The sequence below is a fragment of the Aulonocara sp. 'chitande type north' Nkhata Bay genome, linkage group LG16 (genome assembly GCF_057382095.1).
Source record: "Aulonocara sp. 'chitande type north' Nkhata Bay isolate Kocher_YH1m ecotype deep benthic linkage group LG16, A_spYH_male_GT1.1, whole genome shotgun sequence".
Classification (NCBI taxonomy): Eukaryota; Metazoa; Chordata; class Actinopteri; order Cichliformes; family Cichlidae; genus Aulonocara; species Aulonocara sp. 'chitande type north' Nkhata Bay.
The window spans coordinates 29456223-29468064 of NC_141359.1; positions in this window are offsets into that span (position 1 = coordinate 29456223).

Below are 11842 nucleotides of genomic sequence, written 5' to 3' on the forward strand. Positions count from 1 at the left end.
TCATTAGTACAATACTCACTTCCTCATCATGTTTCAGTGCTGTAATTTTACGCCGTTCGTGCCAAAAATGCATTGGTCATTATTAAAATGAACCGGCCAAGGCATTGTTCATAAATTAGTGCATTATCACTAAATCTTTGGCATAATGTTCCCCTTTGAATAGCGCATTTTTTAGATTGCAGCCTCACACTAACGTCTCCTGTTTTGTAAATCAAGGTTATAAAACATCACAATTTATTCGTCCATGTTTTAACAATAATAGAGAGTCTTGGTCTTTCCTTGAGCTAGAATGAAACACACACATTGAAAAGAAGATAAAATTTGACCATTCTCAAATTGTAATATAGGCTATCCTCTTTGTTAGTTGCATTTTATCTTTTCTTCTCACCTAGTGCATCTTCCTGAATATGACATTCGATAGAGGGACTATATTTGTTTGTCATTTGCCACATATGCTCCACCATATGCAAACAAAGCAACAGTGGAGTGGTCAGTTAAGAAAACCAACTAATATATGTAGTCAGAAAGTAAGTACTTGAGAAAATACTGTGAAGTTCTCCAGTTGGACTGTGAAAATGAACTTTTTAGCTGATAAGGTCAAGTTAAAGATATTACGTTTAATATTACATTTCAACAGTCCTACTCCGTTCACAACAATTGGTTGATTGCGCCACAGTAAACAAAGTCCTTAAAAGCCTGTCAGTTTCAGTAATAGTTAAACCGTCACCATAAACTTTCAGCTCTTTTCTAACAAATAAAAGAGTGTCAGCTCCATCTGTTAGAGGCGATTTTCGAAGCTGTTGTAGTAGATGAGAAAAGGATGATAAAGAGGAAGTGAAAGTATCAGGTAAGCAATTAAACTGAAGCGCCCTCTTGTCATCCTTTTCTCATCTTCTTCACTTCCTCTTTCCCCTCCTCCTCCTCCTCCTTTGTGCTGCTCAGCATTCATTAGACCCGACTTCCCCAAACACTGTTTTATCTGCAGGAAACTTTACTGCGTTGAACTCCTGATCACCCTGATAAACCGCCAGGCTAATTAAACAGAGTCATACAATGTGTTCCTGCATGTGTATACGCATATTTATGTGTGTATTTGCGTGTGTAATCCACGGAGTGTGTCTCTTTATCTTTTTTCCAGTCCCCCTCCCTCTCCTCTCTCCTTGTCTGTCGGGCTCAGGGAAATGATGCTGAATGCTGAATGCTGAAAATATAACTCACGTTGAAAGCAGCATTTAAATCTCGACAGTGGCTGGGATTAGCCAGGTAACGAGGAGGACAGCTTGAGAAAAACAAGGCAGCGAGGTGAACTCGAGGACAGGGAGGCGGAGGAGAAATACTCTGGGTTTTAGGTGCGTGGAAAAAAGGGACAAATTTGCGCTCTAAGTTTCGTAATTATCCATTAAACTAACTCAGTTTTTTAAAAGTTTCACTTTGATCTTTTTTCCCCCAACTTTTAACGATTGTCAAGCTTTTTCAACTTCCTCCCAACATAAACTTCATCTGAAATGGCCTGAAGTTTTAAACTCCTCTCATGGCCTTTTTGTCTGCCATCATTATCTGTGAAAAAGATACCAAAGTGACTTATAAAAAAAAAAACACTTGAAGGAAACTGCAGCTGTCTTTAATGTCCTACTTTCCCTCCTACGTTATTAATCAGCTCACATGTGCTGTGCTAAAATCAAACACAATCCTGATTGCGTCTTCAGCTGCCTGCCATCGCCTTCGGACTGTAGCCTGCTAAATCCTAATCCCCTCCCCTATGAGTCTTCTGCAAACCTCTGCTTGATGAACATGTGCTGAACTGACTCTGCGGGTTTTCTCTTTTGGTCTGACGAGAGGATGAGGTGAGGAGAGAAAGTGTGAGGAGGGAAAAAGACTTAGCAAAGGAATGAGAAAGAGAGAGAAACTTTACAATTAAGCAGCAGCAGCTCTCTAAGAAGTCAGACATGTACATGTCCACATAAGGGCAAGAATCCATAAACAGTACATACAAGCGGTTTCACAATTAACTCGTGCTTCCTTGGCTGGACAAAAATAAAGGGAATGGGGGTTACACCATATGCCTGCCTAGCTGTGTGTGCATTGCATATGCAAAGCTTAATGTTTTATGTATGAGGTGTTATGCAATCTCTATGTCAAGTCCTTACAGTTGGCCTGCATTTCTATTCCGACAGCACAGGCATTTTTCCTATTTCTTATTTCAGGCTTTGCACTGACATTCACATTGATATATTCCATCATGTCACTCACAGCAAAGAGGTAAGCTTAAGTGTATGAAAGAAGGGCAATCCAACCTGTACTGAGACTTAACTGACACAGGTGTTTACCATTCAGAATCTGGGAAAACTCTCTAAATATTGTAAAAACTACTTAAAGCTAAGTGGAATTTTGAAAGTCTTAGTGGGTTTAAGAAGGCAATGTGAAGTTAGCAAAATCATACCTTGCATTTGCAGTCATCCAAGAAAGTAACCAAATTTGTATTTAAAAATAAAGTAAGGCAAAGACAAAGGTGTCTGTTATATGAATGGTCCTGTACATGAAGCATCAAAATAAGAAAAAAAAGAGGGCGAGAGAAGAAAGAGAAGCTTGAAGCTCTAAACACCTGGTCATTCACTGCATGATGTACTGTAGGTGCAAATGTCAATCGAAATTGAAGAAAGTTTGAAAAAAAGTTAGATATGTTCCACCAAAAACCTGACACAGGAAAAATCTGTAAATAGGAGGTTTCAGAGGTTATACAACTTATCCATCAAGCAGCTCTGATATACCTGCACCTTCAGATAAAGTATTTGGTGGTATTAGATGTAGTTTGTGCAGCTACCGCTGATCTCTCTTCTTAAAGACTCTATGGGGATAGACGTAACCAAGGTTTGATCACCCTGTGATGTCCAGGGTTCAGCTTGCTCACTGATGTCCTGAATCCTGAGGTTTCATACAAAAAAATCCTGCCCTGAAACTGGCGATAGCTCTCTCTCTCTCTCTCCCTATCTATCTATCTATGGTGGTTGCTACATAATGCAAATAAAGCCTTAAATTTCCAAAAGACTGGTGTATCATTCACAGAGTCTATAATACAACACAGCTGATGAAACTTCATTCAATACGTGTTATAATTGGAGAATGGCAGTGACAGGTATTTCCAATTTTAAAGCACAAGGCCACTTTTGACCTCATTTATCAGTCTAACCTTAGTTGTCAGTAATGTGTCTGTGCTTCGGTGCTGTCACGTCACTGTCTTTTCAGAGAGAAGCCCATAGAGAGAGCACAGACAAGCCCTCTGAACTCTACCACTCGCTGGTTCAAACCCTGACACATCAAGCACACATACACACACTCACACACTTAACTAACAGAGCTGGCTGCTGGAATACCGACCAGTAGATGTCCATGAAAAAAATGATATACAAGGTCACTTACTTATTTGTTATTTTCAGAAATATTTTTGACACTGAAAGCTTTTACAACCAGAACATTTTTATTTCTTTTCAGATCTTGATTAACATAGGTGTCACAATGATCAACTGCTGCATGCTGTCATATAATTTCCATCATAACTCTATATCACTTTGGCGAGAAATAAAACATTTGGCTCATTCTCAATCGCTCACCACTCAAGTAAATACTTTTTCTTCAGTTAAGCAACAGTTCTTGCAACACAATTTGTGATTTCTTCACTTTTCATGCTTTTATGTGGCCACATGAGGCTTATGAAATTGGACATGATCTTCAAACTACCGGTTTAGAAGGAAAAATGCAAAATATGACACAGCAAGAGTCATATAATATTTCCAACTGGCAGCAACAATGGGACCGCTGTAGAGAGATGAAAAAAAGTGCAACAATTACAGAACAGACAGGGGAATAAGGATGGTGTCGGCTTGTGTAAGGTACATTAGAAGACATAGATGCAGGGAGGCATTGCTGTGTGGTAACAACAACATAATCGACTCAGAAACATTGAACGCTCCCCTGTTACCGTGTCCTCTTATCCTTGTGGCTCAGCAGCAGCCTTTGTTATTTCTACAATAGTGGCGTTGTGCTGGCATGTCATCCTTTCACGGTCATTGTTTCTCACCTTAGCTCAGCGACGAGGGAGGATGTCTCAGTGGAAAAGACTCTGACCTCTGTCATTGAATCATTCTCTCTCATTCTTTTTCTTCCAATCCTTTTTTTCTCTCCAAACTCCTCTCATATCACTGAGAATTTTAAACACTAACTGATATTATAGAATTTTATAGCAGAAGATACACACCTACTGTATAGTGCACATATATTTGTTTTCATTTAATAATCTTTTGTATTTCTTTGTATATATGTGACCCTCCATCTTCAATCTCCATTTCTTTTTCTTGGAACATCCTTTAGCATCCCTTTCTCGCTCGTTTCCTCTCACCCACATCACCCATGTGGTATTGGTGATATCTCTGAGTCAGGGGACCAGACACTTCCACTCACACACACACACACACACACGGTCACACTCATTACAGAGCAGCAGCTGGAGTCTGAGGCAGTATTAATCCTATTTCTGCTTGTTAATGGGATTATGTCTTTTAATTAAAGGCAAGTGGAGAGCAATTATGAGCAGTGAGAGGATGTGACACAGTTCACTGTCGTGTCATCCTGTCAGTTTTCAAGGTGCTCTCATGCAGGTGGACTTGAATATGAAGCTTCTGGAATATTTCACTTAATAGAAATATATCTCTACTTCTTTTCAACCAGTATGTTTATTTGTATATCAATTTTCTCAGCAATCAAGCAGCTGCAAAATGCTTCAGTCTATTCAAGCCCTGGTATTTTACGTGTGTATTCCTTTGATATCTTGACTGACTGTAGCTGCGGGTTATGAAGACATCTGTGCTGGCAGCCCTATTCATTACTGTGTCTCACATGAGGAGTGCCATTCACTGAATTGAGGAGATATATAAGGAAAGTAAATTACCTCACAAGGGAAGCTCTACCACATGCTTTTTTTTTCTTTGTCTGCTTTATGTTGGCAAACACAGAGAGAGACATTTAAAAAGAGACCTATTGGGCATTGAGGAGCAACTGTGAAAACACTAAAGTGTTGTGCTGATAAGTGGTAGACAGATGCGGGTTGTTGGGCTCATCTAGACGATCAGGGGAAGAATGTTTTTTTAAGCAGAATTTATGGTCCAGCATGTGTCTCTGCCGACGTACACTTCAAACGGTCGGACAGAAGGGGGAGAGGTGCACACCTGTGCAGTCACCCAAGATTCTAACTGTGCAACGCTGGAAGCAGAAGTAGCCAAAAGCAACTGCAGAATGCTTATTGGTTGACAAGCATGCTTGTACAGAGAAGGGAGCAATAGCAGAGTTCACCAAGAACTGAGAATGATAAAAAAAAGGATAAAAAATAATTCCTTTGGTACCTAGTAAATTGCAGCAGTTGTGCGTTGTTTGCCTGGGCAACACTGATGTGTCTACAAACACTCACCAATCGCTCAAACTGGAGAACTGGAGTTTGCTTTTCTCCTTCAAAGTAAAACTTGGATCATACTGCTGCAACCCACACACTTCAAAAGGTGATCTGTTTTTCCGTCACACTTTCCCAGTTTCATTAATGGTCTGCGAGTACTTGGTGAGTGTTTGCTGACAAGTTGGTGTAAACTAGGGGTAATCTTTATGAACAAAGCAATTATAGAAACTTTTTTGGTGTAGCACTGTATACCTCTTTGTGACTGACGTAGACTATTAAGGCTGATCAACTTTTCTGTGAATCTTTTGCTGTTGACATCCTTCTGTTCCTGGTTAAAATCTGTATAACCAGAACACAGATGATTACCTCTTGGAGTGTTTGACCATTAGACCCTATCGTCTTTGATTTACTTGTTTATACCTTACTATTTGGTCTTCGCAGCCATTGTAGTCTCCCAGACCCCTGATGTTACACCTTTTGCATCAGTTTAACACTCACATGTAAATCATGCCCTGACCTGCTGTCCCCTCACATCCTCTTGCGTATCATTATAAATGCCATCAGTTTATCTTCCCAGACCCACTCTTTATGCTGGTAAGTTCTCCGTACCACCACAGCAAACCCTATGAAACAGGACTTGGAGTCATTTCTTTGACACAACCAATTTCACTTAACAACTGCCCGGAAACACTTGCCATCTGTTCGGGGAATAGACGTACCTCATGATCAGTAGTTTCCAGGGGTCACCAACCAATCTCCAGGGCTGTAAACAGAAGTCTTTAGTCCCTTTTACCTACATATCATTAACTATCTCTTTCTTCAAAAACTACATTCTTGTTTTGTGGGAGAAAGCTAAATTCAAGAGTTTGTAAATTTTCCAAGGTTAAATGGTTTTAAACTTCAACCTACAGCTTCATTGCCTATTTAAATGTTTAATTCTTTCCTAATTAGCCGAAAGTGGAACATGCCCTTAATTGTGGCCAGTCTCTTAAAATTAATTAAATTTCTATGGGGACCACAGCACATGAGAAAAAAAAAGAGCAGTGGAGGGAAATACAACTGCTACACATCAATTTAAATAAACACTCACTACAGGGCAAATTCCGTGTTTCATTTTCTGTTAGGATAAAACTGAAGTGTTGCTTCCCAGAAGCCTGTGTTGTTTAGATCTTTTGCCCTTTGGTGTGTTCAGCAGCACACTGATTCCATTAGCAAGGTGAGAACTGGCCTCTGTGTTCTTTCACTGAATCAAAATCCACTTATAGACTTCTTAAAAGACCAAGTGACAAAGGAATGACATCAAGAGCTGTTGTTACTATGGGACAGATAGAATTGCACTTCTTAATCAATCACATCTGCCAGCTGAGAGTTTGATAATGTGTGACGTTGTACCGCATGCCCAAGTATGCGTACAGAAATTACAAATACACCAAAATAAGTATATGAATATATAAACCAGCTTTGGCATATATAGAGAAGCTGAAAACTTTTGTTTGTCATGTTTACAGTGATATATACACTTAAATGCATGTAAACACTCTTCACACACTGATGCACACTTAAACTCTTTTAGATCTCCTGTTACCACACGACTCTAATTACCTGCAGTTGCAGACATGATTCTGCGTTTAGCCCGCAATTTCACTCTGGTTTTTCTTTGAGAACAAGGGTTTTGTTCCAATTAGTCCCAGCAGACAAGTAGACAGCCACCCAGCCAGCCCTCAGGATCATTAAACCCAACACACCTTCCACTCCTCCTTCAACAGATTAACATACAACCATGCTGGAGGCTGAGAGATACGAGGGATGCTAGAAAGGAAAAGGATGCATAAAAAAAAAACCTGAGATGGCAAAAGAAGAGAGCGAATGAGAACAGAGGTAAAGGTGTTGAGACAATGAAAATGAAAGGAAGGCTCATCTGTTGTTTCTTCAGCATGTTTTCATTCTAATCTGCACTTCATTTCTTGAGCACTTTGGAGTAAATTTAAGATAAAAGACCTAAAATGGGTTAAGTGGTGCTTTTGCATAAAGAGAAAAAGCTCTTTAAAAAGACTTTAGTACGTGTTACATTAATGTGAACACAGTGACATTATCTAGACTGGGATCCTGTGGTTTTAATGGTTCATGGGTGAACACTGAGGAGTCTTTGTGTTTTTTGTGTTTTTATAAGGTTGAATAAAACAGCTTTGTCATCTTTGCCAAGATGAAAAAGATCTTGATTACAGCGTGAGCCATGACCCATAATAAAAAAGGTTGAACAATACGTGGGAAGTAAGGCTTGCGTTGGAAGGCATTAACCAGTGTGAAGCTAGGATTTTTACCCAAGGAATCGCAACTTCAGGTGCAAAAGTAATGCAGGTTTGTCATAGTAAGAGGCAGGAAAAAAAGATTATATTTGTCAGTAATTAATGAATTGATTAACAGTAACAAAATAATTATTAAAACCCCATAAATCAATACACCAGATGAGGATTAAAAAGGAAGAGATTTACTATTGAGAACAGGAAGGTCAACCTTCAAGGAGCCACTTCAAAGCACACATCTACACAGATATCCACTGAAGAGTTAAACCAGGTGCAGGGAGACAAGGTGAAGACAGCACAAAGACAGCCCCTTGAAGAACCCACCCACTGCTTTTGCACAGTGACCAATTTAATTAGTGGGTTCACACACCCAGCAAACAAACAAAACAGCTGTTGAAACTATACAAAACACCAGCAAATGTATGAAATAAATTGGCAATTCCGATCCAAGCAAAACAAAAGAATGAATACACATTACTGTAATATTGGTGGCATGACATGGGCACATAGGGAATTTACTCCAAAGAAACAACATAGATCAGTTTACAAGGAAGAAAACACTGAAAAAAGTGCAAACTGTGTAACTGTGTTCTGCACTTTCATAGAAAAGTCTATAGATTAATTTGGTGATTTAGAAAATGTTTAAAATGTTCTTGCACTTGATTCTAATCTGGTGTTAAGTCTCTTTACACCACCTGATTTGAAGCTTCTAACACAGAACACACATCAAGTATTATGAGAACTTATTCCAAGAGATTAATGCATTGCCTTTTTGAAAATCAACATAACACTGCTCATATTTGTGACATTTACAGAACATAAAACAAGGTGTTTAGTAACTGTCAGCTAAGGGTTCCTACAGTATGCTTAGGTGGGTGATCGCCAGTTAATTAAAAAAGAACAAAAGCATGGTGATACAGACCTGAAATATGTAGGAATCCGCTACATATCAACTCTGCTACACATAGTTAGTTCACAAGAATTCAATAACACTTTGTCCATTGTTATTTTCATCCTTCAGCTTGACAAGGTGTTGATTAATTTGACATATAATTCATTTAAACTTGGCATAACACTATACAGCTATTAATATATTGCACTTTTACAGGCAAAGCTGTTTGTGTTGATCACACTTCACTGTAAATGTTTTAATATACTACTCTATTAACTTTTTATTACCACCACAGGGAGAGTGTGCTGTAGAGGAGAAACTGAATTATATAGATGGACGGGCTGCCACAGTTTCACAGCCTCAATACCAAATAAAGGGACAGTACACTGTGGGCAATTAGAGAACCATAGTCCTTGAGGCAGCTTCTGTTTAGCAGATTTCAATTCTTGTATTTTCTCTTACAGCAATTATTTTATTGGTCTTCCTGTAAAGGTTAAATAGACTACTAGAGTATTCTGTCTTTTTTTGGGTGGCTGGGTGGGGGGATTAGCCAAGGCAAGGCAAGTTTATTTATATAGCACAATTCAACAGCAAGGTGATTCAAAGTGCTTTACAGAGACATAAAAAACCCCCAAAAACAAATAAAAAGCATGATTTAAAATGGAAAAAAGAAAGAAAGAAAGGAACAGTAGATAAAATCAGTAGTTAAAATGTAAGTTTTGAAATTTAAGCTTAAAAGTAAAACATTGCGGATTTGGCGCTTTATTCAAATGCAGCTGAGAACAGGTGAGTCTTCAACCTGGATTATTCCTTAAACTGACATTATTTAATTAAAATGACATGATGCCAGCTGGCTTGAAACGGCGCAATATAGTAATGTTCATTAATGTCCTGCTCATGCTTTGCTGACAAAATCAAGATGACTGCAGAATACATTTTGAAATTGACTGAGCTTTCTGGTGAGCAGTAAGAATCATCTTATATTATTTGCCTTTGCATTCCAAGATTAACCTTCATGTTGATGCAAACTCATCCGCTTCTTCCAACTTGCTTTATCTATTTCACCCGTTCCTCCTCAGCTGCTTTAATCTCATTACAGAACTCAATGGCCAACCTGCTTGGTCTACCCCGATAAACAGCACTATTACCCCACAGTGACCCCCAGCACTGTTTACCTTGTTAACAACACACAGGACCCCAAGCACACTTTAATTTCCTTAGCTGCAGGCCACATGCATATATATATATATATATGTGTGTGTGTGTGTGTTTGGGGGTTGGGGAGGGGGGGGGGGGGGGTATTGGCACTGACAGTGCTTATCCAGTTTATCCAGACATATGTTTGAAGCTAACTTAGATATGAAAATTGTTCCGTTGATAGAGTGGGTGTGGGAACAGTGGGGAAATATTTTTGTTGGGCCTTCTCCCTTAAAGAGGGTGATATGGCTAGGTTAAACACAATGAAATATTTAAGAGACTATAATGTGTAACATCATTACCCACGGGAAATATTTGGCTCTTTAGCTGCTAAATAGTTCACAACGTTCACCAGCAAATTGTTACATTTGTCCATCTGCTGTCTTACATAAGTTTACTGTGACTTTTTAGAGCTTTTTAAAAAAATCAAAAGTAAGACTGAAAAATTGGATTTGATTGCTCAAAGCCTATTATTAGTGTCCATAAACAAAAACTGAACAGATGCAATTATGTGGATATTCTAGTTCGTAACTGCAAGTGAACCATTTACATTTTTGTATTCTGATACATTGTTTTTATAAGGATATCATATACTTCTCATTCATCATAGTCAAACGTAATTTTCAGTTCTTGCCCCTGTAAATGTTGTCACAATAGCAATCCATTAAGCAGGATTTAGTTTAATTCTGTCAAATTCCATGTGAACGCGACTTGTTTTCTCAAATATAAATAGATGTGACAGAGGTAATTAATTTCACGAATGAATGAAGTGCCACATCTACAATCTAAACTGCAAAGGAGTCTGCGAGGCTCCGTTTGGCCCGATGAAAAATGCTTGACTTTCACACCAGAGACTGAGGTTTGCAAGTAGATTCATGTCTGTGGTTGGGTCTATGCTATAAAGGACTATGAGTAAGGACAGGGAAGGATTTTGTTTTTCCTTCAAGGATACACTGCAATGCAAAACATGATAAATCTTTTCTGTAATATAGTAGATAATGTACTGCAAGATCAGATTTTTGGATTGTCGGGAAACATTTTACTGATATCAACATATCTGCAGCTTGTCAAAAGAATGGGATTTCCACATATATGGTGCTGCAATAAACACATACAAAATATCAGGGAAAGATTGTTTCAAGCAGAAATTCAGTTACAAATAAAATAAATTTAGTACATTTAAAATATTTCTTCTGTTAATTATTAATACTCTTTCAGTTGCTTTTGTTTGCCTTTCCAGTCCCAGTGACTTTCTGGTAACACTGAAACGTCTTACCCCGAAATGTAACATTATCCTGATGTTGGAGTTTTTCAGCATGACGTCATGAAGTCTCACATTTTTTGAGGTCAGCTATGCCAGTTATAATGTAAGAATGTAAGATGATCTCACCTCACAGACATGATCCATAATGTTTTTTTAATTAATAGAGACTACCAGTGATGTGTATGATTAGCGTTGAAAGAATACTGATGTTTCGAAGCAATGGCAAAACCAATCAACACAAAAGTTTTAAGTTTTTTGATGAAGCTACCATCTGTGCAGTCCTGTCATTATTTTCACAATGCCCACACAAGTAGCAAGGATTTGGGAGAAGGGGTTATGAAATGCATTAGAAAGTCCTCAGCAGAGTTTGCCTGCGTATATGTGTGTACTCACGTGTATGTATGATGACTCACTTTTCAGCTGTGAGGATTACATGTGCTACCCAGAGCTCTATAGGGATCTATATGGATAAGAGCACCACATGTCATTACAGAGGTATGAGCTAATTAACTCACAACTCCTCTTGTAACCCATTCACACACTGCATGACCTTTTAGAAATCCTACTGAGCTGCACCAACGCTGCCACCGGTCAAGAAAGCATGTGAGTGATATAAAAAGTGGGACTCTAGTAATTTCCCTAACTACCACTTAATCACCTGGAGGTATCGCTAAAAGCAGCAGCCTCTGTGTAGGAGCATAGCTGTATCATATAGTTAGTTGAGGCTCAGTCCACTGTCTTAACAC